Source organism: Protopterus annectens, chromosome 8.part1 (genome assembly GCF_019279795.1).
Source record: "Protopterus annectens isolate FY-2018-M chromosome 8.part1, PAN1.0, whole genome shotgun sequence".
Classification (NCBI taxonomy): Eukaryota; Metazoa; Chordata; order Ceratodontiformes; family Protopteridae; genus Protopterus; species Protopterus annectens.
This window is the reverse complement of record NC_056742.1, coordinates 114,192,669-114,219,839: the sequence shown is the minus strand read 5'-3', so window position 1 is coordinate 114,219,839 and position 27,171 is coordinate 114,192,669. Positions and strand designations below refer to the sequence as shown.

General features: G+C 41.3%; 1 protein-coding gene across 1 annotated transcript in view; it reads right to left on the bottom strand.

Moving 5' to 3' along the window:
- The window catches only part of LOC122810103 (uncharacterized protein KIAA0513-like), a 144,149-nt gene that overhangs the window by 48,227 nt on the left and 68,751 nt on the right, over positions 1-27,171 (bottom strand). The gene's annotated exons all lie outside the window — the stretch shown is intronic.

The window sequence follows — 27,171 nt, the reverse complement described above, 5'->3', positions numbered from 1 at the left end:
TGGACTTCTTTCTTATAATATTTTCATGACTAATTTATCATTCACTTTTAAAATAGGGACATCTAAATAATTAAAACAATTTTTTTGTATTTAAATATGTTTTGTAACCAGCAATGTTCAGTCTGAAGAAGTCTGTATTAAGGACAAAAGTGCTTACTGTTAATGCTTTGTTTTGCTTTTATTGATTAAACGGTTTTGGGTTTTCTGCCTATTTAATTTACATTCTTCTTGGAATAGGCAAAGACCTAATGACTGGAGCCATTTTTGTTGATCTCACCAGAACCTATGATCTTGTAGAATAACTCAATACTCAGACCATCTCACTGAAAAGGACATTAATGATGACACACTGCTCTGGTTCAAGAACTACCTCCAACTGCCACTTCTTAGTGAATTTCAATTTATCAACCTCTACATCAGTCCCGCTACAGAAAGGTGTCCTCAAAGATCTATTCTGGCACCCTCTCCTTTTTTCTATTTACATTAGCAAACTTCCTTTTGACTTACCCAATCTTCCTCTCCTGCTTTAAGCTGATACTATGGTCCTATTCCACTCCAACCATCTTCTACATTAACTCAAACTTCACTTTGATGTTCATGCCATTATGCAATCAGTCAGTGATAAACAAGTACTGCTAAACTCCTCTAAAACAAAAAGCACACTAGCCAGAAGTTCACTTCCACCTCCAGGCCTCTAGAAATCCTCAATCACCTTAACATTATTGAAAATGTCACTTTATTCAAATATCTAGGGATTTGGCTGGACCCCTTCCTAAAACTTCCAAAGCCACCTGGACTACCCACACAAAAATCAAGTCTCTCCTATTGTGGGCTTATAGGCTCTCCTCTTTTCTATCCAGATCCTGTAGAAATGTTATAGGTAAAGGTATCTTACTGGCTCAGCTAGAAAATGATATCCCTCTATTTGCTACAGCTTCCAAAAGAAATGCATCTACCATTCAAGTCCATCTCAAATGCTATTTGCAGGTTCATCACTCATTAAGAAATAAATACCTCAGCAAAACCACTGAAAAAGCTAAATGGCTACCTGTGAAACAGTGTGCCAACATTCTACTTGCCTATTTAAACTTATCAGGAATGACATCTTCCCTCTCTAGCCTCCAGACTATTCTGAAATGCACCAACATATAACCTTAAAAATCAACCACTCATGTGTTCCTCCACCCCCCTCCAAAAAAAATAGGTTTCACTGTGAAGACTATGCTTTCTCAGTCCTTGGTCCCAAACTGTGGGGCTCTCTCCCTTCCTTTCTTAAAGATCATTCCTCTTACCATATTTCCAATCAGAAATAAAAGCACATTCCAAGACTCTAGGAAAATGCAACTCTCTCTCTGGTAATATTATATCTTCATTCCCTTCTTCCATCTACATATCTTGCTCTGACTCCATTTTTTAATTGTGATCCTTTCAGCATACAAGCTCCGATTTCTACTGGGTATATAATGCATGTATAACTTGTATTTTTTTCAGCCACTATATATATATATATATATATATATATATATATATATATAATATTATATATCTATTGACTTTACATCCTCAAGGCTGCTGTGATATTCACTTTGTATAGAATTTATGTATACACTGCATTTTGTCATTCACTTTGTACTTAATGTCAAGGATCTATTGTGTTTATCCTGTACCGAGACTAAAAGAGGTCCTATGGGATCAGTGCTCTACCTCGGTTATCAAATTCAAAATAAAAAATAAATATAGGTCCAGCCTTTATTATCCCTTCCTAGTGAAGTAGGTCAGAACATGTTAAACAACAGTCAAGCTACAGGAACAGAAGTTTCTTATTGTACAACATTCGGATCATTAATACATTTCCAGTTAGCCCTGTTACTGCTTTCATGTCCCAAAACAATATCACTGTTGGTCTTGTTACTACTTCATGAGGCAACATTGTCTGCAGCCATGTACTGTACTGCTACACTTGCACTGCATACTTTTGCTGCCACCTGCACTACAAAACAAAAGGGAGACACCTTTCTTAGGTAATGTTTGGGCATCCATTGCACATGTACAGTGCGCACAAACCCAAAAGTTTATAAAGCTGCTTGTTGAGCCTTACAATTCAGCTGAGTTGAACAAAAAAAGATATATTTTTTGTCCTAGCGGATTACTTTATGGGTCCAGGGCTATGGAAGAGTAATCCGGGCCCATTTAGAGCCATTTCTATTTTAAGTCACCAATATTATATTTCTACAAGTTTCAAGTTTTATGTTATTTTAATCTGTAGATATTGCATAATGGATCTAGTCTCCGACAATGTCCAAGCTATTGTTTGGAAAGGAGAGTGTTCCATACACAGCAAGGCAGACAGACGTAGGGTCATAGGAGGTTATTAGGTTAATGGCCCTAGGGTCTTTACAAGCCTAGTCAAGTTCAACCCTTGTTCCCTCAAGGGTCGAGAGATATGGTCTATGTTATAAGCAGATATAAATCTGCACAGACTGCCCCTATCCAAGAGAGGCACAGGTAAAATCCCTGGTGTGAATTTGTAGTTTCTTATCCAATCATCCAAGTTATACTTAAAAAACTACATTCCAAACAATAGGGACCCCAGCACTAATCCCTGTGGACCACCACTGGTAACTCTAGTAATGGGTCTATTGGTGGAGGTGGAGTCCCCTATTTTGCCTTTATGTATTCTGTCAGTGAGCCAGTTTGCAACCCACCTGATAGTATATGGGTTGACCCTCAGTTGGGTGAGTTTTTCAATGATGCCTAAGTGAGGATTTGTGTCAAATGTACTGGCCAAGTCTAGGTAGGCCATATGCACAGATTTGCTTTCATGAAGGGCTTTGGTGACAGTCTCGAAGAAGTCCACCAGGTTCAACAAGCAGGATCTTCCTTTAACAAAACCAAAGTAGCTCAGGTCAAGTGTTTTGAGGGTCTCCTACATCCTGGTTGATACGGCTGGTTAGACTGATGGGTCTAGAGTTCCCAGGGTTGGTGGATGCACTCTCCCTTGTGCAAGGGGGTTATGGTAGCTGTTTTCCATTCACCAGGGACAAAACCAGTGCTTAGGATATGGTTCAAAAGAGTACCCATTGGTGTTACTAACTCTTGTTTTAAACCATTGAAAACACAGCCTGGGAAGTTATCAGGTCCTGTAGAGGCTGTTTTTGGCCTTGGAGAGCAGTTAAGACCTTCTCTTTAGACATATTAGGTGGAAAATAGGTGGTAGGAATGTCTTGGGGTATATGTGGCAGGGACAGGGGGGACAAGTTTTCACTGAACTTGCCCCCAGCAGGTTGGCTATTTCTACTGGTTCAGTATACGTGGTACCATTCACTACCAGTTCATTGCAAATCTGTGTTTTTTCTTTAAGGTTTCAGATGTAGTTAAAGAATGCCTTATGGTTATCCTTAGCTAGGTATGCTAATCTAGATTCATAATTTGCTTTAGAGGTCTTTACAAGAGGTCTTATTTGCTTGTTCAAGCTGAGAAGGGTGTCCTTCCATTTATGAGATGGTTCCTTTTTGCTCTTAGACAGCAATTTCTTCCACTTATTATATAATATATCTATGGCGGATGCTCACCAGGCAGGCTTGTTTTTTAAGGATCTTGCTTTGGTCCCATCAGGAACAGCTGAGTAAATACAATTGTATAAATATTTACAGAATACATTGTTGTATATCCCAGTATAGGTGTCCTTGCCATCAGTGAAGAGAGGAGCTTTGAAGCTATTAATCATTACTTTGAAAGAGACTCATTTATGATCAGACTTCACCAGGGAGGGCCGCACATATAAATTTACCCAATCTATGGACAGGTAGTTAAAATGGGTAGAGGAAGTTTTGACCCTGCCGATTCGCCCCCGACCGATTCAACCCTGGATGGTTGGACCCAAACAGCAGCCTCAATCAGTCTGGAGAAGTAAGCAGAGCATCACGGGAAGAGGTGAGAAGCTTCAGCTTTTAGTAAAGTGATATGCCGCCAGTGACAGCGAGAATCCAACAAAATGAAAAGTGAAATGTTATTTAAATTAAAAGCGGACTATTCCATCTACATTTCACAGCATTTACTTTTCCGTTAACAGTGCAAACTTACACAGCCACAGCCCCTTGGGATCAACCTTCACTTCGCAGAAGTAAAAGCCAAACAGAAAAGGTGTCATCACAGAATCCTGGGGGAATACACTAGAGACTGATCTCTTCGCGGAAGTCATTTCCCCTATTTAGATTGTGGGTGCTGCAAATTTAGTTTGCTGAGGTGGTTACAGCAGCATATAAAGACATATTTCATTTTTTTTTTACGTCGCACCTATCCAGATTTTCACAGAATGTCAAGATTTTTAAGTTATTTTTTTGGTGTTCTCCTCAAAAAAAATGTGTGGTTGTTTGGCAGATCCTTTAGGATGTAATTAATGACAAACATTTGAATTTCGGACGTCACATCCTTTAGAAAATACATGTTACATGAAAACCTGCTGTTCTATGATTTGTCTAAGTTTATACGAGGTAGCAAGCAATCTGTGATGTTGGAACTTTGTCTCTCATTACTTCCTGCACTGAGGTTGATAGTCAAGTCCACTAGGCTCCGTTTGTTAGTTATGTATCAAATTGCAGGGTACCTCCACCACTATATAGACTCCCCATGGCTGCACTTCTAACCATCGAAATTTCAAAACATCGAAATTTCAAAACATCGAAATTCTGATCGAGACCAGAACATCGAATTTTGAAACATCGAAGGTTGCAAGTGTAACCAAAAAAAGAAAAAAGAAAAAGAAATTTTAACAATTGCATGCAGCCCCCCTGCACCCCACATCCCCCCTACTTTAATATTCCAACTCCAAGACCGCACTACAGTTGAGTAAAGGGAAATCTCCCATTTAGCGCTATATGCAGAAGCGCTAAATGGGAGATTTTCCATACCCTATCTGTAGTGCCATCACACAAGGACACTTGGACCCCTGCAAAAATACAAACATTCTCCCACCTACACTTACCTTTTTCTTTCCCTTCAAACCTTCAGCGTTTTCAAACTTGATGTTCTGGTCTCGATGATCTGAACTTTGATGTTTTAAACATTTGATGGTTTGAAGGGGAACCCTCCCCATGCATCCCTTACATACTGTAATGTACCATAACCCATTAACAGAAAAGTACCGTCAAGGTCAACAAGTCAAAGTTTATGTAATAAATATATACTAAACAATGAAATCATTAAATAGAAATATAAAAATAAAATATATTTAAAATAAAAGAGTTTCAATTAATTTATTGTATAACTGAATGAATAATGAAAATGTACTTATTAAAATATTTGGGGTCAAACAGTCTGGGGTCGAACTGTCCACTAAAAAAAAAATCACATATAAATTTATACATGAAATTGTATAGAAATGCATTGGGGTCGAACAGTCTGGGGTCGAACAGTCCTGCTTCTGTTAAAATCACCCATAACCAGGGTGTTTGGTTGTACTTTGAGCAACTCAAGTAGATCCAAAAAGGCTGTGTGGATATGTTTCACAGAGGGGGATCTATAGCTGATAACTTGGAAAGGGGTCCTTCCTACATTTATTTGCACATGGAGTAACTCTAGGGAATCATTGTTTAACTAGTCCAGAGGTGTATTTATCTTTGATGAATATTGATACTCCTCCTTTAGTTTTCACACGTTCATTGTGTGGCCTAAATGTGTGGAAGGTATTATTATCCCAGTATGGCTGGGGTGCTCTCCATGGTCTTGAAACAGGTCTCTGCGACTGCACAGATGTCCACATCTTCCAAGGTGAGGAGTGCTTCCAGTGAGAGCAGCTTAGCCGCATAACCTTAAGGTTGCTTTTTGAGGATATTTTTACATCGGGGATTTTGTTTTTGTGACATTGCCTTAAAAGAGGCACTATAGGGGAGGCAAAAGCTTTAGCCAGTAACCAAAAGACCAGAGGTGATATATGGAGATCATCTCTGGCAAAGTATTGTGGTCCATCAGCCATATCATCCCAGGCTGACAGGTACTGGTTCCCCTTAGAATAATATCAGAAACTAAGCTAATTGTTGAAGTCAATCATTTTTTGTCTGTATTGAGGTATCATCCTAAGTGGAGGTAGAATGTTGTTTAAGGCTAGGGACATACCCGCCTGGGACACAGAGAGCTCAGTCATGTCTCTCTTCATATAGTACAGTGAGGTACTTCTCAAGTCGTTCACACCAACATGGACTACGAGATAGAGTCTTATCAGTGGCTGTTGCGGAGAGATTTGAGTGCATGTGTGATGTGGCAGATCCTGGCACCTGACAGACAGCTGACTGACTTTTCCTTATCCAACCTGGTGAGTGGGACATGTGTGTCTCACAATGGAGTCACCTATGACTAAATCATTTGGTTTTGTTTTTTGCCTTAAGGACATGTTTGGTAAGACACTGGTGTATGCATTTGTATGTGTACTGTGATTTGCTGAAATGTATTAAGTGAAATGTGCTTATGTTTGAGAGGTCTCTGATCTTTAGGTAGGCTTCTAGTGAGAACCTCTGCATATATAGGCTTAAACATGTATGCATGGATGGTGCAGGAGGTGAAGTGTGTAAGCCAACAACCTGCTTAGCATTGGATATACTGATTTGTGAGCGAGAGAGCTGAGAGCAGAGATTCTTAATACAGGTGCATCTTTCACATGTTGAATTTGTGTGAATTAGGAGAAGTGGGTTGACACAATTGCTACATTGCCTCAGGATGCCCAGGTCAATCAGGCTGGCTGGAGAAATGGTGGGAAATTGTCCATTCATGATGCTAGGTGAAGTACTGCAGTCAGTAACAGGGAGGGGACTAGAATGACCAGGTACGACTAAGGGACAAGGAAAAAGTTCTACACTGAGGGGCTTAATGGGTAATGCTTCTGAGCCCCCCCCCCAAGCCTTTCTGTGTTGGAGGGAAGCCTTCTAGCTTATCAGTGGGAGTGGTAAGCATTAGGTAACCTGACTACCACATAAGGAGTGGTTCTGGCCCAGAATTTGTAATTATTGGCCGTTTGGACAATCTTCCATCTCTCTCAACTTTCTGATTTGAAAGCCTGCATTTGCACTTGTTTCTGTCCTGTAACTCGTCTAGTGCAGATACAGATTCTTAGTTTTAGCACTTAAATTTGCCTATTCATACTCAGCACTTGTTCAGAAGTTGTAAGCACTAAATAAGCTACTAATTACTATAGCATTCAATCTTCCTCATTACCTAAAGGAAAACAGTTTTTGTACTTACTTTTCTCACTGGCGTTGAGAAAAACAGCTCTTGTACTCACTTTCCTCACTTATCTAGAGGAAAATAGTTTTTTATTCAAGCATATCCAAGGGTCATGTACACAGACAACCGTCTTCTCCTACCACCCAACACTACAACCTGTGAGAGATGCACTTATCTAGCCAAACTGGAGTTAAAGCTCTCACCAACCAAGACTGAACCTGACAGTCATGAGGAGAAGGCAAACATTTGCACCACACCACACTCATCACATAGTCTCACTATGTCTACACCACCAAAATCCACACATAGAAACTCAAAAACATTTGCGGAGGCTCTCAATAATAATCTGCCTAAGCAACAGAGACCTCCAAAGCAGAAACACAAGCAACCTCCATCCCCCAACACAATCCAAATGACACATAGCCCACAGATTCAGTGTGCCACTCAAACACAGCCAATAAGGCAAAACAACATACCCAACACACTAGTCATAGGTGACTCTCTAGTCAGGCACACTGATGTCCCACTCACCAGGCTAAACAAGGAGAAGGTTACGGTCAGCTGCCTGTCGGGTGCCAGGATTCGCTACATAACCCACGCACTCAGGTCACTCCACAACAAGTACAAATATGACTCTGTCATTGTCCATGTTGGTGTGAATGACCTGAGACATACCTCCCTGGACTACATGGAGAGACAAGGAAGAACTCTGTGATCTTGTAGCCCAGGCAGGTATGACCCTAGCCCTGAGCAGCATTCTGCCATCGCTCAGAATGATATCGCAATACAAGGACAAAATGATTGATTTCAACAATTGGCTAAGCTTCTGGTATCATTCAAAGGGGATCCAGTATCTGTCTGTTTGGGATGACACGGTCGACAGACCACGATACTTTGCCACAGATGGCCTGCACCTGTCGCCCCTAGGATTCCGGATACTGGCTAAGGCTCTTGCTGCCCCTATAGTGCCTTGTTTAGTCAGGGTTCAAGTAACAAATTCACCACCATAACAGGAACAGGCAAGCAAAAACTGAGGGTAATGCTACTCAATGCTAGAAGTCTAAATTTCAAAATGCACTCACTCGAGGCACTCAAAAATGGAGAACATCGATATCTGTTCAGTGACTGAGACCTGGTTCAAGGCTCCAGAGAGCACCCCTGCACTACCAGGCTATAACTCATACCACACTTTTCGGCCATCTAACCTGGACCAAAACACCAAATGTGGGGGTGTGTCCATATTCATTAAGGATATCCACACCTCCAGGCTAGTTGCTCAGCATAATGCCTCCGAGGTTATCCAAGTGCAACTAACTCTTGGAAAAACTGCAATCCAAATTGTAGCTCGCTACAGATCCCCCACCATGCCCCAGGATTCCCACTCCTCTTTTCTTGATGTACTGGAAAATATTAGGATTCAACCAAACACCCTAATAATGGGCAACTTCAACTACCCCACCATTAACTGGGAAAACTACTCATGTACTAACTCCTTAGTGCAACGCTTTCTGGAATTCATAAACTCCAGTGCCCTAGATCAACTTATCCACACCCACACCAGAGGCAACAATATCCTAGACCTAGTCATTACCAACATGAGTGACCGGTGTTCCACACCTGAAGTCAACTCCTCGTTGGTCCGATCCGACCATAAGCTAATCACCCTTGATATCCACATCCCACCCCCACCTCCCATTAAGGGAACCACAGTAAGAAATTTCTCCAAAGCCAACTTCATGCTTAAGACAGAAGTAGTGAACTTCATGACACCCATGCAGATGGACAATACAGTTACAACTGCTGAATCCTACACAAATGCGCTCTAAGCACCTACATGAGTGCATGGATCATGCTATCCCAAACAGAACCAAGATGCTATCCTCCAAAAAAAGGAAGCCAATCTGGTGGTCCCCTGCCATAAACAAACTGTACAACAGAAGGAAGAAACTGTTGCAAAAGAGAGTAAAATCCCATAAGTGGAGGGGCTCCCTGGTCAACCTCAGTAAGAAGCTGAGATCCCTTATAAGATCCTCCAAAGCTAGCTATGAAAATAAAATTGCCACTAATTCCAAGGACAACCACAAAGTACTCTATAGCTATGTCAAGAATCTCAATGGCAACACCCAGATCTGCTCTGAGTTACAGCACAAAGGCATGAAAATTACAGAATCAACTGATATTGCCAACATCCTGGCAGAAAGGTTCAGTGCTAACTTTACCCCCCCCTCACCCCCTAAAGGGCCCATATCTATACAGAAAGAATGAAGAGTCCCTGTAATCACAACTACGCAGGTGAAAGCTGCACTCTCTAAAGCCAAAAACACAGCATCCATGGGACCGGACAACATCCCAGGCTGTGTTTTACACGAACTTCAGAATGAACTGGCTCCCCACTTAAGCACCATGTTCAATAATAGCCTCGCATCAGGCTTTGTGCCCACTGAATGGCGCACAGCAACAGTTATCCCACTCCACAAAGGGGGAGCCACCACTGATCCTGGGAACTATAGACCTATTAGCCTGACGAGCTTGGTCTGCAAAGCCATGGAACGTATCATGGAACTCATAAACAAAGACATTGGTAACCTCCAAACTCTGGATCCCACCCAGTTCGGATTTGTGAAAGGCAGATCATGCCTCCTGAACCTGATCGACTTCTTTGAGGCAGTTACCAAAGCCGTAGATGAGGGTAAAGTGGTTCACACAGCCTATTTTGACCTCGCCAAGGCTTTCAACACCATCCCCCATTCTGGAATTATAGCTAAACTCAATGAATTAGGCATACATCCCTACGTCACAAGATGGGTTGCCAACTGGCTCACTGACAGAGCCCACACTGTAAAAGTTGCAGACTCCAAATCTGACCTCAAACCAGTGACAAGTGGAGTACCACAGGGTTCCGTCCTGGGACCGCTCCTGTTTGGTATCTACTTCTCTGAAGTACAGGCTAACGCAGAAGGCCTTTGGCTAACGAAATTCGCAGATGACTGCAAACTAGGAGTCATAGTCAAGTCCCCAAATGATGTAAACATCCTACAGAAGGGCCTCTCTGAGACAGATGCCTGATGTCAGAGCCATGGCCTCAAGCTCATGTCAAAGTGCAGTGTCATCCCCTTTGGTAAAAACTCTGTACCCATGAACTATCACATAGCCAGCAATCTACTTAACACCAAATGCGTGATAAGAGACCTTGGGACCCAGGTGGACAGTAGTCTCTCCCTTTGATAGTCACATTGCCACAGTAGTCAGAAAGTCCTTCTACGTGGCACACCTCATCATAGAAGGGTTCTCATCCAGGAAAAAAAGAGGTCATCGTTACTCTCTACTCATCACTCATGAGACCCATTATAGAGTACAACGCCCCTTTTGGAATGTACCTCACAAGACATCTGCAGCAGCTGGAAAGGCCACAGAAGTACCTCACAAAGAGGATTACTGGACTCAAACAAATGCCCTACACTGACTGCCTCAAAAAACTCCAGCTTTACTCCGTAGCATATCGCCTACTCAGAGGTGATCTCTGCCTAACATATAAAGCAATGTCAAACCCAGAGCTGTTGGACATGCTACACCTAAAGAAATCCCAATCCCTCTGAGTTACACGCTCTAGGGACCTAAACCTTGTCACCACAACAAACAGGACATGCTGGAGGGATAGATTCATATCCCAGAGACTTCCCATACTCTGGAACAGGCTACCCATCTATGTCAAGCAAAGTTCTTCATTAGCACTCTTCAAGAAAAATCGTGATGAGTGGATGGGAAATAGGAAATACACCCCGGGGATCACTTGTGTGTCTCTGCTCATCAGTGGCACAGGAAAATAACTTTCTTGGGTGGCGCAAGCCAGGGAACCTGTTGGCTAGGCTTGCGTAGGCCCTTGGCCATCAATCACCATTCAGATAGGTCCTTAGCTACACACTACTCTCACTAGGGTGTAGGGGCAGGCCCTCTTTGTGGAGGAAAGCTGGATTAGTGCTCAGAAACTGTACAAATAGACTGGGTCAAGCAAATCTGAACCACATCTATGCTAGGCTAAAAGTGCAGTAAAATACAGTTCAGCAATAACAGCACAGAGTAAAATACAATGCAAGAAGTGCAGATCAAGTGAAAATGCATTTTCCTCAAAAGGTTAATGACAAGGAAGTTGTTCACTGCTCATCTGGTGTTCATTTTTTGCATTTTAATGTTCAGACTAGGTAGGTATTTGCTTCATATTACATTGGTCATTCTAAACTGTCAGAACACATTTATATGAAAGCACGGTAGTGAAACAGCTACTAACTGAAATGGAAGCCAGCACAAGTCTTACAGAAAAAAGGCTACTTGTAATTAAAATAAATGAGTTTGATCTGTTATATAGACACCATGCTAGCTGAACACTTTGTCCAAAAAAAAAACATATATATACTGGGTAAACTCACTGAGAACCTCCAACCCACAATCACACTGTTCTGGTAGAAATACTAAGCAGCACTTAAGTTTAGAGGAGAGAATCACATGCGCATGTACGCACACACACACAAAATGAAGACGCACACTCAAGTATGTACAATCGACCAGTGCATCACTCTGTGATTAATGGCTGACAAAGACTGCACTATGACAGTGCCTGCAGTACAATGGATTGCACCCAAATAAAGAGTGCACTGCTTTCTATGTTCAAAAATCTCCCTACACCCATCCACCACTGCAAAGGTGCTATGCCCCACTGTAGCCTCTTTCTAAACGTAATCAACTCTGAACTTGTGATGGGTTGTAAGAAGTGATACATGAACTACAGTGTTTATTTTTTTCTACTTGTAGCAAAACAAGCACTTTTTCACTCTTACTGCTAGTTTCCATTTCACTCAACAGGTGCTTAGTTACTGTTCTTTCATGTACAGAATCACACATCAGATATGTTACCCTATTAGTAGATCATCTTGTCTTTGTTCCTGTTTCCAAGGTTACATGAATCCTGAAACATACTTTCTACACTGAAATGTTGGTCTAGACTTTTAAACCCTTTCAGATAAGAATTTCCATGAAACCACATTATGGTTTTGCCACACACCCACAGAATGATCACTTGCCCATGAGCATTTTCTCCAGTTACATATATAGTATTATACTCCCTTATACAGGACAGTTGTTTCTGTCTCTCGCACAAAGTTTGTGCAACTCATTTGTCACTATCTTATATTCACTGTCTAACCCAGATCAGATTTACATAGACAATTTATCTGCAACTATAAATCTGTATGGCTTGGGATAAAAAAATCCAGGGATACCACCCCTTAGTTGGAAGAGCAGCAGTAAAATGGTAATGTGAGCACACACAATGAATTAAAGAGCTGTGTTACCAACATAAAAGAGGAGCCCAGATTCCAAAAGACTTTCTCTCAGTGTAAATTATCACCTAAACAGAAAACAGGCTGACAGCAAGTGTGCTGGAACCTGGGTGTACTAAGTTTGTTTATATATTTGCCTTACACTGAAAAAGTCCCTTACACTGAGAGCAAGTCTTTTGGAATCTGGAAGGATGTCACTATACCTCTGCAGAGACAGTTGGAGGACTATATGGAATACGAAAGTACAACCATAAATGTAAATGTTAGAGTGTATTCACTGTTGCACTCATCACATTTGGGTTATCCCTGCCAGGGTAGCCCTCGGCCATCCCGCATACTAGAGGCTTAGTATTTCTGCGTTGGTTGCTGTCACTTCAGGATTTATGTCAGGTCGTCAGTAGTATAAAGTAAGGCAGACAACGCCATTACATCAGTTTTTCTTGCCCTGTCTGGAGCCCCCAAGTGGGAGCCAGGTTCTAGTGGAAGAACCCCACCAGTAGAAAGAAAATACCAAAAGAAGGTCCCTTGTAAGGAGCGAGAAGAAAAAAAGAAGGGGATGGAGGGAGGGAAACCAGAACTGCAATAGTGAATACACTCGAACATCTACATTTATGGTAAGTGTACACAACTGTACTATGTTCTTCATGTTTCACTGTTGCAGTCATCACATTTGGTTTGATTCCCAAAGCTGAGGAAAAGGGTGGAGGCAGTCAAGGAGACTAGGGGCTGGCTAGGATGCCCTGCAAGACTGCAGTGGCAAACCCTGCCCTGGATTTGGAGAAGATAGGCATGTGGTAATGTTTGGTGAAAGTGTGAACAGATGTCCAGGTGACAGCTTCCAGGATGTCCCTGGTGGGGACTCTGAGGAAAGCTGTAGAGGTGGAGGCTGTTCTTGTGGAGTGAGTCTTCACCCCCTTAGGGGGAGGCTTTCCATGTTGCTTGTAACAGAAATGGATGCAGTGTGCTATTCATTTTGAAATTGTTCATTTGGAGATGGCTTTGCCCTCTGCCCTTGCTGCAAAGCTAACCAGCAACTGATCAGACTTTCTGAAGGATTTAGTCCGATCTAGATAGAATCTGAGCTGTCTGTGCACATCTAGAGAGTGCATGATCCTTTCCCCCTTGTTCTGTGGGTTAGGGAAAAAGGTTGGCAAATGAATGGATTTGGTTCAGAGCTAGACTAGACACCACTTTGGGCATGAAGAATGGGTTAGTCCTGAAGGAAACCCTGTCAGCATGGAAGATGGACTCCACAGCCATGAGTGCTTGTAGCTCGGAGACCCTTCTGGCTAAAGTGATGGCCAGAAGGAATGCTGTCTTCCAGGAGAGAAATTCTAACTCTGCTGAAGTAGCTGGCTCGAAGGGAGGAGGGTGAGCTTTTCCAGCACAAAGTTAAGGTCCCAAGCTGGGGTAGGTGCTCTTCTGATTGGCCTCATGTTACTAGCCCCTCTTAGAAACTGATCAGAGGATGTGAAAAAAGGAGCTGCTCAGTGGGGAAATGAGCAGAGATAGCAGAGGCATGAATTTTAAGAGGAAAAAGAGACCACTGTGTAACAGGTCAGCTAAGTAATCCAGGATGAGAGGGAGGGAGGGCTGTGCTGCATCAGCTCCCTTAGCCTGAATACAGGTGCAGAACCTTTTCCATTTGTCAGCATAAGACTTTCTAGTGTTAGGGCATCTGACCTCATGTAAAACATCTAGGATCTGTTTACTGAGGTTAGCAGATTGTTCGGTGGTTAGGGGATAAACCAAGCTGCCAAATTGAGGGTCTGTAGTTGGGGATGCATGAATTCTCCTTCCCTCTGGGTCAGGAGGTTTGGATTCTGATTGAGATGCCATGGTGGCAGTGGGGACAGGCTGCACAGCAGTGGGTACCAGTGCTGGCGAGGCTAGTCTGGAGCAATAAGACCTGTCCTTGGTTTTTCCTCCCTTATTTTGAGTAGTACCCTGGGGGTGAGAGGTAGTGGAGGAAAGGCATAGACCAACAGATGGACCCAGGGGAAGGATAGAGCATCCACTTTCCAAGCTATGCAATGAGGCTCCCTGGTGCATAACTTGTTTAGCTAATGGTTGGTGCGGGAGGCAAAGAGGTCGACCTTCAGGGTGCCCCATTTCTGAGTTATCAGGGTGAAGATTCTTTTGTCTCGCTGCCACTCTTGTGGGTCCAGAAGATTCCTGCTTAAGTGGTCTGCCAGAGAGTTTAGAGAACCTGGTAGGAATTGTGCTAACAGACAGAACTGCATGGCAGAGGCTTTGTGCCAAAGGGTAATGGCCAGCCTGCATAGAGGGTAGGAGTGAGCCCCTCCCTGCTTGTTGATATACCACATCACAGTGGTGTCTGTTTTGATCAGGAAAGCCCCTGGGGAGAGACGGGGCCTGGAAGATGTCAATGCATGCTGTACAGCTAATATCTCTTTTTGGTTGATGTGCAAATGGATTTGCTGTGGGCTCCATTGACCCTGTATGCATCTGCTGTCCAGGTGTACACCCCAGGCATAATCTGATGCATCTGTGGTGAGGGTCTGTGTGGTAGGGGGTGGTGAGAAAGGTAGTCCCTTGTTGTGGGAGCATATTGTTGCCCACCAAAGAAAATCTTTTCTGAGGCAAGGTATTATGGGTATAAGTGTTTCCAGGTCTTGAGAGTGTTGACACCAAAGGCTTTTGAGGTACCACTGAAGTTTCCTCATATGCAGTCTGGCATATGGAATGAGTAGAATGCAAGATGCCATGAACCCCACAGCTTGCAGGATTTTTCCTTGCAGTTAGCTGGGGTCTGGTGGCTAGTTGAGAGAAGGAGGCTTTTAGGTAAGTTTGCTTTTCTGGAGTAAGGAATGCCATCTGGGATGCTGTGTCCAGGCTTGCAGCCAGGAATATAATCCTTTAGGTGGGGTACTTGTTTGGATTTCTTTTCATTGTGTACCCTAGGGAGGTCAGTAGGGACTTTACAAAGGCCAGGTGCTTGAGCAGCGTTTCCTGTCTGCCTGAATTAGGCAGTCATCTATGTATGGGTAAATCTGGATATTCCTTTGTCTGCAAAAGGCAATGGCCAGAGCCAGACATTTTGTAAAAACTCTGGGAGCAGAAAAGCCAAAGAGAAGTGCAGAGAACTGAAAGTGCAGAGAGAGCCTGCCCTGAAACGTAGATATTTCCTGCAGGATTCCCCGATTGAAATGTGGAGGTAGGTCTCTTTTAGGTGTAGGGTGGCTAGCCAAGCACCCTTAGACAGCATGGGTAGCAGTTGCTGGTGAGTGAGCATTTTGAATTTTGGTATCACCAAGAAGGTTTTTTAGAAAGGATAGATTGAGGATGGGGTGCCAGGTGCCCTCTTTTCTTGGTACCATAAAAAGTCTGGGGTAGAAACCTCGGCCTTTCTGTTCTGCAGGATGTGCTCTATTTCCCTCATAGAAAGCAGGGAAAGGAGTTGTTTCTGCACCTCTGTCCACTGGTTTGGGGGTAGATCTGAGAACCCTTTTGGAGTTGGAAGAGTTTGTATCCCTGGGACACTATGTTGAGGACCCAGCGGTCGTTGGTAATGGTGGCCCAAGTGCTTGTGTGAAAGGAGAGTTTTCCTCCTAGGGGTAAGTGACAGTGGGCAGAGGAAGGGGTGGGGGAGGAGAGTCATTGTGAGTTCTTACCATGAGGGGGTGGCTTAGAGCGCCCTGTTTTTGAAGTGGAGGAATTCCACTAGTTTTGATCTCTGCATTCCCTGTGGCTGCTGTCTGGGGGAGTCTGCTTCCACGGGGTCTGGGTTGAACTGACCTGGTGAGAGCAGGAAAGGACCAGTGCTTGGAAGGCAATACCTGCTGAACCTGGGTGGCTGGACTTGCAAGAAATCCTTAACTGTCTGCATAGATTTAGCTTTTCCTTCCATCTTTTTTAAGACCTCCTCTGCCTTAGTGCCAAATAAGTTGCCTCTGTGCAAGGGTGCATCCAACAATTTTGATTTAACATGGTCTGGCAAGGGCTGTTCCTTAAGCCATGCATGCCTTCTAAGGACAGAACCGGTGACTGCTGCCCCACAAGAAGCTTCTAGGGTGTCAAAACCACAGTGCAAGGTGTGTTTAGTTACTTAACTTGCAGAATGCATTAATTTTTGTAACTATGTCTGGGGCTAGTAAGAACATCAGTTACTGTCCCCAGCCTTCAGTGGTGATGTCCCCTGTGCTTCATGACAGGATGGAGAATCCCTTAAGAGGGGGAAGAATAAAAATATAAAGGAATGTCATGTTTGCGCTTTATGGAATTAAAAATAGGAAACTGGAGTAGGATCTGTCCCTATCAACACCAAGCCTAGATTTAACTGGTCTTTCAATGGTACACCAGTCCCCTTCCTATCTTATTAGGTCACTGTGAGCTCATGTTAGTGAGAGGTAATGCAACATTCCCTGCAAACAGAAGTGCATGACCTTAAGCAGTGGTGTTTTATAGAGGGCAATCATCACAGGAGATGATTTAAGAGACCTTACTAATTATCCTAACCATGTGTGTACTTGCTGGTGCTCCTCCATTACATATGTTTACTTTTCATCATACCGGTTACCCATTTGTACCCCCAAGAGTTCTCCTGCAAGCATTCACAAACTGATTGGCTACTAAAACATTCCGACTGCTGATGGTAAGTCTGTTGTAGCTCTTTGATTGAACTTCTGATCTTAATATTCATACCTTTAGACAGAATTCTCTGCTCTCCTGTTAAATACATGCCTATTCCTTCCCTTTCTCTTGATGTTTCTATATTATATCATATGCATTAAAAACACAGTCCCCAATCACTTTAACTCTCTCTTAATCTTGCCCCTGTAACAACTTACAAACTGTTGTAGCCTCACATAAAGGTATTTTCATAATTTACGTGTCCTGCTCAGGTGATCCTTCACTTGCTAATAATGCGAGTGTATTAGGTAAATGTGCTGACGTGCAATAATTAATACGAGTACAAAACACTATCTGCTATGCAGTACACAATCATATAAGCAGTTTTTGGTACTGGTACAGTCTGAAGGATCATTACTGTCGACATGACTGCTCCCGACTGAATAGCATATTAAGTGTGCCTAGTGATTGGTGTGTTGCTGGATGGGTAACACTGTGTAAACAGGACAGTCATACTGTGGATGCCCCATTACGTCTGCACTAGGCTACACCTGTACCTCCTTACTTTGCCATTTTATGTGGCTTCACTGTTTTACCTACTGCTCTTGCTTCTTTGTCATTGTTTCTGATTTCATTCCTCTCTTCTTTTCCTGACATAGTCAAAGGTGGCATTTTCCAAAGTCTTGAAAGACTCCACTCCCATTAACACAAAGTCTCCAATACACAAGGGCTAAAGCTCACCCTCAAGTTAGCTGGATATACTCTCATTTTCTGAATGTTAGGGACTACCAGCATAAGCAGGAATCTCTGAAGTGAAGGTAACCCAGCATCTTGAACAGTCCTTGATGGTGCAATACTTCGTGTTTCCTCACCCTACCCCTATCTTTACTAACAGTTTTTGGCAGTTACTTTGCAAAAAAAGCATGTTCTTGTGCATTTCCAGGAACTACATAGTCATTCAATAGCAGAAAGCCAGTAGGTTAAGGACATGCAGTGCATTCCTTATACTGCTCAGGTCATAGCCGGCTTTAGGCACCAGCGAACTCTGCAGTCGCTGGGGGCCCTGTTCCTGGGGGGCCCCCCAACCACAGAAAGTTCTTATCTTGATATTTTGTAACATGTCTGTCAAACCAATAAAAGTTAGTACAGCAGTCTTGTATACTTAATATACCAAGTGGATATTAACTCTTTTTTTTGTAGTGTTCTTAAAATTCAAAAATGTCTATGGTTATAGTAACAGTGTTTTATCAAGTAACAGCCCTCACAGTTCCATTAAATATTTTATCAATGACATAGTGCCCCTGGCTTAGTTAAACCCAGCTGTTGGACATTCTCTCTACAAAAACTAACATAGCCAGCTTTAAGTGCCTGCAATACCCTTGGCTGCAAGGAGGGACCACTTAATCATCCTTGACTGAGTGGGTGCCCAACAAAAGCTTCTTCTGGTTGAGGAAAAATGAGGAGAAAAAAAATATTAATTTCCTGGTTATGAGCTTTAACCTGAACAGGGCTTTGATATGACCCTGTTAGGATAAAGCTGAAAATGAACATGAGCAGGATAAGCACCTAGAGAGATCAGCAGCCCAGAGTGGCTGATCTCAGCGCAAACTTTGAATTTTAAGAAGAGCTGATGCTTCCAATCTATAGCTATGATTTTCTTTCACATTTTTTTCACAATATACTATAACACTCAACTTTGCTGAAGACTTCAGTGCAGTGCCAAACATAATAGCAGAATAAAAGGTTCAAAATCAGGAACACATTTTAAATATTATTCTAATTCACTTAATTTAATAGAAAAAAACTTTTTGCATCAATATGCATTTTTGGACAATAAGAAATATAAAATGCTGATGTCTGGATTTATTGACCGTCTGTAATCCTTAATGATTTACCAGCAAATTAAACTATTTTGAAAGACAGAGCAAGATTCTAAACAAAATCAGGGAAAGTCTGTGAAATCAGGGACAGTGACAACAATCCATTACATCTCAATAAGGTACATAAAAGTGACTTACCCCTGCTGCTGTTTGATGACTTCTAAACAGCAGTCACTGATTTGTTGTGGCAGTACCAGTATTGAGCAATGTATTGCTATTTGCTGAAATAAGTACAAAACTATTATTTCTATGGCTAGTGTGTGTGTGTGTGTGTGTGTGTGTGTGTGCGCACGTGCTATCACTGATTTTTATCTGTGTACACACCCAGTAATACCAGGACACATACATTATTCTTCTAGGTATCAGTAACAAATGCAGCTACAGATAATTGTATTTCAAATGTTAGGCATAAAATATATCATAGAACCTTCAGACACTTGATCATTACAAATCTGGTGGCACCCCTCCCTAGTCTATGTAAATGCGTACAGAGGTATGCCTTAATTATCACTGACTGTTTAGGGGCCCCGCAAAAGCTGTTGATAGTTGGGGAAAATGAGGAATAAAAAAAACATTAATTTCTGATTACACTTGTTAACCTCAATAGGACTGTGATATGACCCTGTCAGGATAAAGCTGATAATGGCTTCTGCTCTCAACCACCCCCATTTTAATACCAGCCTTGCTCAGATGTATGCATACAGAAAGCTGCTCTAGGTTATGGGGGGGGGGGGGCTGGGAAATGTGCGGTTATTACTTCTTTAATTTTCAACACAGTCAAACCTTAGAGGTGTGCACAAGAGGTCATTATAGTTTGTGTTTGGGCTGAGGACAGTGTGATCACAGTTTCTTTTACTTTTCTGACAGACCTCAGCGGTGTACAAACATGGGTACTATAGCTTGTGTAGGGGCAGTGTACGTCTAGGAGCAACAAAGTAGAATACATTACTATAATCGTTAGTTTTTTTCACTTTCTTTACAATCACACATCAGGCACATATACAGGTGGCTGCCTTTGGGGGTTAAGGCTGAGAATGCATGTGATGTGTATTGTATGACAGCAATCACTTGAAATACTTGACTATGGCAATTTTAATCTCTGCTTTCATCCCAATCAAACACCATAAGGATGCATAGTTAGTGACTGTCTTTTTTTTGATGGGGGGGTTAGGGAAGCAGTCAGCATTTCCCAGATTAAGACCGGTGTATCCCACAATTGGCTTGTTAGTTTATTGTGAGCTTTCATCCCAATCTAACACCATAAGGATGCATAGGCAGGGACTGTCTTTTTTTTTGGGGGGGGGGTTAGGGAAGCAGTCAGTATTCCCAGATTAAGACCTGTGTATCCTCACAGCAATTGGCTTGTTAGTTTATTGTGAGCTACTATTCTAGCTTTGAACATAAAGCCTTGGGCACAATTCATTACATTTTTTTATTTCAAAGAAGACATCAGACTTAATTTTTTTTCGTACTTATAACTTTTGTTTAGGCCACTACTGGATTAAAGGGTTGGGAAATGCTCTAAAATGTACCCCAAAGCATCTATAACCTTATGGATTCTTAGGCCCTGGCTTATTTCAGTTGTTTCCTAAATTGGAAGAAAAAAGTGAAGTGTATGGAATGGGGAGCCCAAGACAGGGAGAAGGACTGGAGGGTGTGGGTGGGTGTACGTGTGTGTGTGCTTTGTGGAGGCTGAAACACTTGGCCTAGGGCACTGTTTCACCTAAGTCCAGACATATACACAGAGTTTTTGTGATGCATCATTGTTGGAACTAAATGCTAGTAACTGTAAATGTCCCTTATAGCAATGAGCTAACAGTGTGATACACAGGCCTACTGTAATGTAAGAACATCGTAGCTACAGGTCATTCTCTGCATACTACTCCTAAATGTTTGCAGCATGAACTAAAAGGTTGTTTAGCAGGGGTGACAGTGAGAGTGATGCTTAGACTAGAAGTTCCTAGGGGGACCCCCAGCTAGGCATTTGCTGGGGGCCCCCAAAATGCTAACACCAGTCACGGCTTAGGTACACAACAATGGGTCTTTAGACTGCTCTGAGGTGCCCAGTAGCCTTGCAAATAGCTGCGCTATCTGACTACTACTTATAGGTCATGCAAGGTAATTGCATTTGTACCTCCTGGTGTGGCTCTACTGGTCCTTTTGTAAATTTTCTGTCCACCACACCAGTTTACATAACTGACACTCCAAGGGCTCTCTTGGGTGCATGCAGTTACTAATTAGAGGGCCACTTAACTCCACATCTCCATCTAAGAGTAAGACATCCAGGGGAAAATGATCTCCATCCACACTAGACGTAACATACCATAATCTCCTTGTGTTGCTACCCTGCATAGCTCTACAAACTGTATGGAAATTGCATGATCTAATACCTTCACAGTATTATACACACACAGTATAGTGAATTCCAAACATCCTTGCTAGTAATAAAATAGTATAACATTTCACTAAGTACAACAGCAGTTTCCCGCCCCATTTACTGATATTCATCTCACATTATCTTACTCGGTTACTGTTGAGTCACCAAATATTAAGAAGCAGAAAAACACAAAATAAAGCCTTTGAACATTCTAATATCACGGTTACTCAGCCATTTAACAAAAGCACAAAGAAAAAAACACTGGAATACCTATCCTCTACATTGATACCATGTAAAAATAAATCTATATCAAAAGAAAAGTGATAGTTCCTCTTGCAAAATTTTTTCCCCTCATTTACAAAGCTTATTCTCAGTGGACACACAGATCCCAACCCAGAACCCACCCATTAAATGCCAATTTCTACAGCTAGATCCAACCAAAACAATAACCAGAGTCTAAAAATACACCATGTTAACACTAATCAACTGGGCAAAGTTTTTCATAGGTGAACCAAGTTATTTTATTTTATATATTGTTCATTTGGTGTAGACAATCTACAAGTTATAATGGCAAAGCTTGTGCACTGTTCTCATTTCCCAATGCAGGTTACAAAAGTCATTTGATTTTCACATTGCTAAATCAATAATGATACTTGCAATAGTGACAATTAGTTTTACTTCCTTGTTTAAAAAACAAAAGGTCTTTCATAAAAGCCTTTACTACATTTGTCTGTGGTTTATAAACAAACTGAGGATTTTTCTTATTTGATATGATGACAAAATACTCCTTTACAATTACGCAATACATGTATTGGTATCCTCATGAGGATTTTATGTACATTTCTTGGTAAGCTTAAATAACATGGAGCAACTTGGAATTATTTTTATTTTTGGTTAACCTCATTTTATATGCAAAAAACAGAGGTGATAACTGGATACCAGTAGACTATCATTCATGCCATACTCGAATTTTTTAGTTATGCATCTAATAAATTTCATACGTTGATCACCTGGCACAGTGCCAAGCCCAGTGTAGTCCATGCTTCTACAGACTTGCAGTACTCAATTGGATAGTGACTAGGATCACATTTTCATGTCTCCATCTTAGCAGCGCACCATCTGCAGGAATACCCTGTGGTGGCACATCTGTAGTAGAATCTGTGACGCATCCTCTTCCGTGGTGAGAAAGCTGGCAGTCATTGGCTGCTCATTTTCCTCAACAAATGGGCCACTAGTCAAACAAGGGCCATCAGGATTGTTGTAAGATTTTACTCTCTACACTTTGAAGCCAAGGTCTTTATAACTTTTTGCTTTTAAATGCATACATTTTTGGGCATTTACTCATATCCAGTTTTGAACCTCATTATTAAAGACTTGACCACCACTTTTAAAATATGCTTAGAGTAAATAGCTTTGACTTCATGATTTCGGTGAAGCTTACTGTTCACAGCTGATTATGCTTAACATCTAGTCAGCAACTCATGATGTCTGAGCAAAAAAATGACTTTCTTCCATCACACATTAACATGTTTTTCTGATCTTCCCAAATAGTACACATCTATCACTGTAATCATCTATACTTCAAAACATTAATTCCAGGTATGTAACTACAGTACCTACCTGCAACTAATTCAGTCCATCAGTCTACATAGTCAAGTACCTCTTATCATAGCTTTAGGAGGCCCCCTCTCCCTTCAGTTTTATTCAACTAAAGAATCAAGACCATCAGGGTAATATTAGCACTGGATATTTTGTTAAAATCCAATAAACAATGTCAGTAACTGAGCTGCCATACTATCTGCTCCAGACTGCACCACATTTAACAGCTTGATAACTAGGTACTTAAGACTGTTCAGTGGACCCTTTCCAACTATAACCATGCAATAGGTACAAAGTAGCATTTAAGTCAAGAAAAACAATTGGCTTGCACCAAATTACTAATGTATATACAGGATGCAGTAATTGGATTGCACACAAAACATATTGATAGAAATTACAGTAAAACATTTTTACATTATGCATAATAACGAAAGGACATTTTCAAAAAAATGTAATTACACAGAGTATCAAATGACTTTGCATGTGTTGCAAAGGTTAGCCTTTTTTGTGAAAGCATGAGCATTTTGATTCAGATAAGCATACATTATTTTAGCTCGGTTTTGAATGTTCCTGGTGTGTCTTGTTGCATCCTTTCTGCTGGGAGTTTATTCCAAACTGCAGAACCTATAATTGAAAATGATTATTCTGCAGTGGTGGTTTTAAAACAGGATCTAATTAGTATTACAGTATGATAATCTCTAATGAGTAGCTTTGCCTAGAAATTTGATTGGGGCGGCAATGTCCCATTTAAAATGTTTTTTGAAGACCCTAGTAGTAAGAATTACGGTTTGATTTCGAGTGATAGGTAGCCAGTTTAAGTGCTCCAAGAGGTGACAGTGGTGAGTATGTGCATCTACCAGCAAAGCAAATCTACAGATTTTGTTTATAGCTGGTTGTGTGTATTGGGTCTTGAATACAGTGTAATAATGGGAGAGCAAATTCAATTTTGGGGAAAGCATTTCTGGATGTAGCTGAATGAGCTGGGAAAGTAAGTAGGTGTTAAATCCTGTAACAGTTTCAGTTGGGAGAAAGTTTTGTTAATATTGTCAGTACGGCTAGAGAGAGAGAGAGAGAGAGAGAGAGAGAGATGGATCTGGAATTAGACCTAGGTGTTTTTGCGCAGCCAGAAATGGTAGGCATTTTCCTACTGTGTCAGTTACTGTGAGGTGCAATTTGTGACGGACTCTCTCTCTCTCTCTCTTTTTGTTGAGCACCAAACAGCATTACCTTTGATTTCTGAGGATTGATTAGGAGCATACTAGTCTAAAGGCGTAATTCAGTGATGCTGGTTTGTATTATTTGCTGGAGGGTATTAATTTGATTGTGTTTTAAGTTGTAAAAGATCATCAGTATACGCAATTTTGGTTTTAGTTGGGGTAGGTCTGTGTAAACAGTTAATGAAGCAGAGAACAATAGAAGTCCCACTACAAAGCGCTGGGGAACATCTGCGTTGCTGATACTTGGAGTGTTTTCTTTTCTTATACCATATATTCTCACTCAGGTTGCTAAGATGTTAATGAGTCATTTTTTTCTTCCTTTGCCCCCTGGCAGCACACACCAATGTGCTCATTTTGGTCCACATGACAACTTTGCATAGCTTTAACATAATACTAATTATGTCACTGAGTAGCCACTGTTCTGGCATATATTCTAAGGTCAGACACTCCTGCGTGATTGTTTTATTTCTGCAGAACGATTTAATAATTCCACCGCAATACAACCACAGACCAAAGGCGAGATATTTCATTACAGATAACATCAGAATCCAAAGGAAAATGTAAGCGAACCAACTTAGCACTATATGAGAATTACATAATAAAAAAAAAAATTACAGTGTTTAATTTTGCACCTCTATGCAACATATGTCATTCTGTGAAGCATTTCAAAAGCTTTGAGCCCATACTCTTTAGGACATTTTTCCTTGTAGGAAGGTTATCTGCAGGTCATTACTATGATTACTGTGTGACCTTCAATTCATAATGGAGCAGCTTTACTCACATTGATTATGTCAATAAATTGTTGTTTCTGTTGTATTCCAGACGGGCCTGAAAATGCTCCATATGGAAAAGTGTTCCAATCCACTTTGCAAATGAAGATAAGATAAGATGAGTGAATAAATATTTCAGCTAGTTAATAAGAGGTCATGGTTATCATATATACAGATCCAGTACATTGTTAGATCATTTTTTAAGGAGCATTAGAAATGTCTAAATTCTAAGTCAATATTAAAGTGAAAGTGAGTCCCATTGTTCCAATATTTCTACAGAGTACAGTCACCAAAATGAATGTTAATCTTGGACACTACTACATTTGTTATGATTAAGAGATTTTATCAGTCTTTTCTGGTGTAAACATGTTTACCAGAATGTTTGACAGGCAGTTATTAGGATTTAGTACTATATGAACTACTTTGAGATGACGGTGGATAATGTTTTTCTTAAGTATAAGATTATTTGTGTGCAGAGTTAAGTAACGACCAACAGTATTTGGGGTATCTACAGCAAATCTAGCAATCTTTTTGTAAAGGCTGCTCCAGTGTGTATACATGTGATTTATTAATATTGGTTAGTACAGAAGATTTATTTAGTTATTTTACATTTCTTTAACGGGAAAGTTTGACTAGGCATGGATTCCATTTTCAGTGGAAGCCTAGGGAGAAAAGCTCCACAAAGATTAGTACAGCAAATACAATATACGTTAGTAAAGTACAGTACAGAGTCAAAAGTTAAAGTATAGTTTCAAGGCCAAGAAAGGAGCTAAAAGTAAATACGTTATAGGAGCACAGTGTGTTACAATAATACGGCTGAAAGGACATTTTATTCAGTCATTTGGTTACATTCATCAGTGGCTAGTAAATGCACATTGATTAAGAGTATAGAAAGGAGCTATTGCAAGCTTTCATAGAAGGTTAAGGTATGATATGATATAATTAAATGAAGCTACCCAGGGTCAGAAAAATTACATAACTAAGAACTATGTAAATGAGACCGGAGGAGTTTTTTGAAATTATTTTTGTTTTCAGTGGTCCTAATATCTATGGGGATGGTATTCCATGGTTTTGCAACAGAAATGGAAAACAAGGAGTCCCCAGAGCTATTGTTGCTTTTGCCTACATCAGCCAGTACTTTATTGGTGGCTCTTAATAGGTATTTGTTAGAGTAGATATTAAGTAGACATTGAAGAGCAGGAACTCTATTGGGGTAATACAGAATTTGGTGGGCTATTGTAAGCTGGTTATATGTGAGCAGGTTGGGTAATTCTATCCAAGATAGTTGCTTGACTGCTATGCAGTGATGTGTCCCAAAGGGCAAGTCAGTAGCAAACCTAGCTATTTTATTGTAGCAGATGTTTAGTTTGTTAAAGTCTGCTTTGTTTAGGTTGATGAGAATGGGTGAGGCATAGAGGACTGCTGATAGTAGGTGGGTTCTTGCGATGGCTTTACTGTCATTGGTGAGGTCGTTTTTGCATCTATACAGGATTCCAAGTTTTTATGGACTTTCTTTATTGTCCGCTCAATGTGCACATCGAATTTCATATTGTGATCTATGACAACCCCTAGAAGTTTGGTGTGATGGACAGGTGGGATAGGGATGTTACCAGCCGAGAATATTGTGAATGGTGGTATAGGGTCTAAAGCTCTAGTGGGATACAATATCATTAGCTGTGTTTTATTGAGGTTAGGTATTACTTGAGAGTTGGCTAACCAAGTTTCAACATCAGTAAAGGACTCGTGTCAATTCCTGGAGTTGGAGTGATGAGGAGAGAAGATTACAGTACGGTCATCAGCACACCTGACTAGAGTGCCATGCTGGGTAGATTTGTGGAGTTGGTTGGTGAATATGTCGAAATGAAGAGGTCCAAGAATGGATCCTTGGGGGACCCGTATGGTGACAGGTAGGAGGGGAGATCAGGAGTTTTGCCATTTTACTAATTGCTGGTGGTTGTTTAGATAGTCTTGAAACCACGTTAGTGTGGATTGGCTTAGATTAAGATTTGAGAGAGCGGAAAGGAGTTTGGGATGTGAGTCTGTATCAAAGGCCTTGGAGAGATCTTGGAATACAGTTTTTACTAGGTTGCCATTGTTTCGATGTTGGTTTACTGCATTGGTAAAGCAAATAATGGCTGTGGTAGTACTGTGATGGGATGGAATCCATCCTGGGTGTTGGTCAGCGGT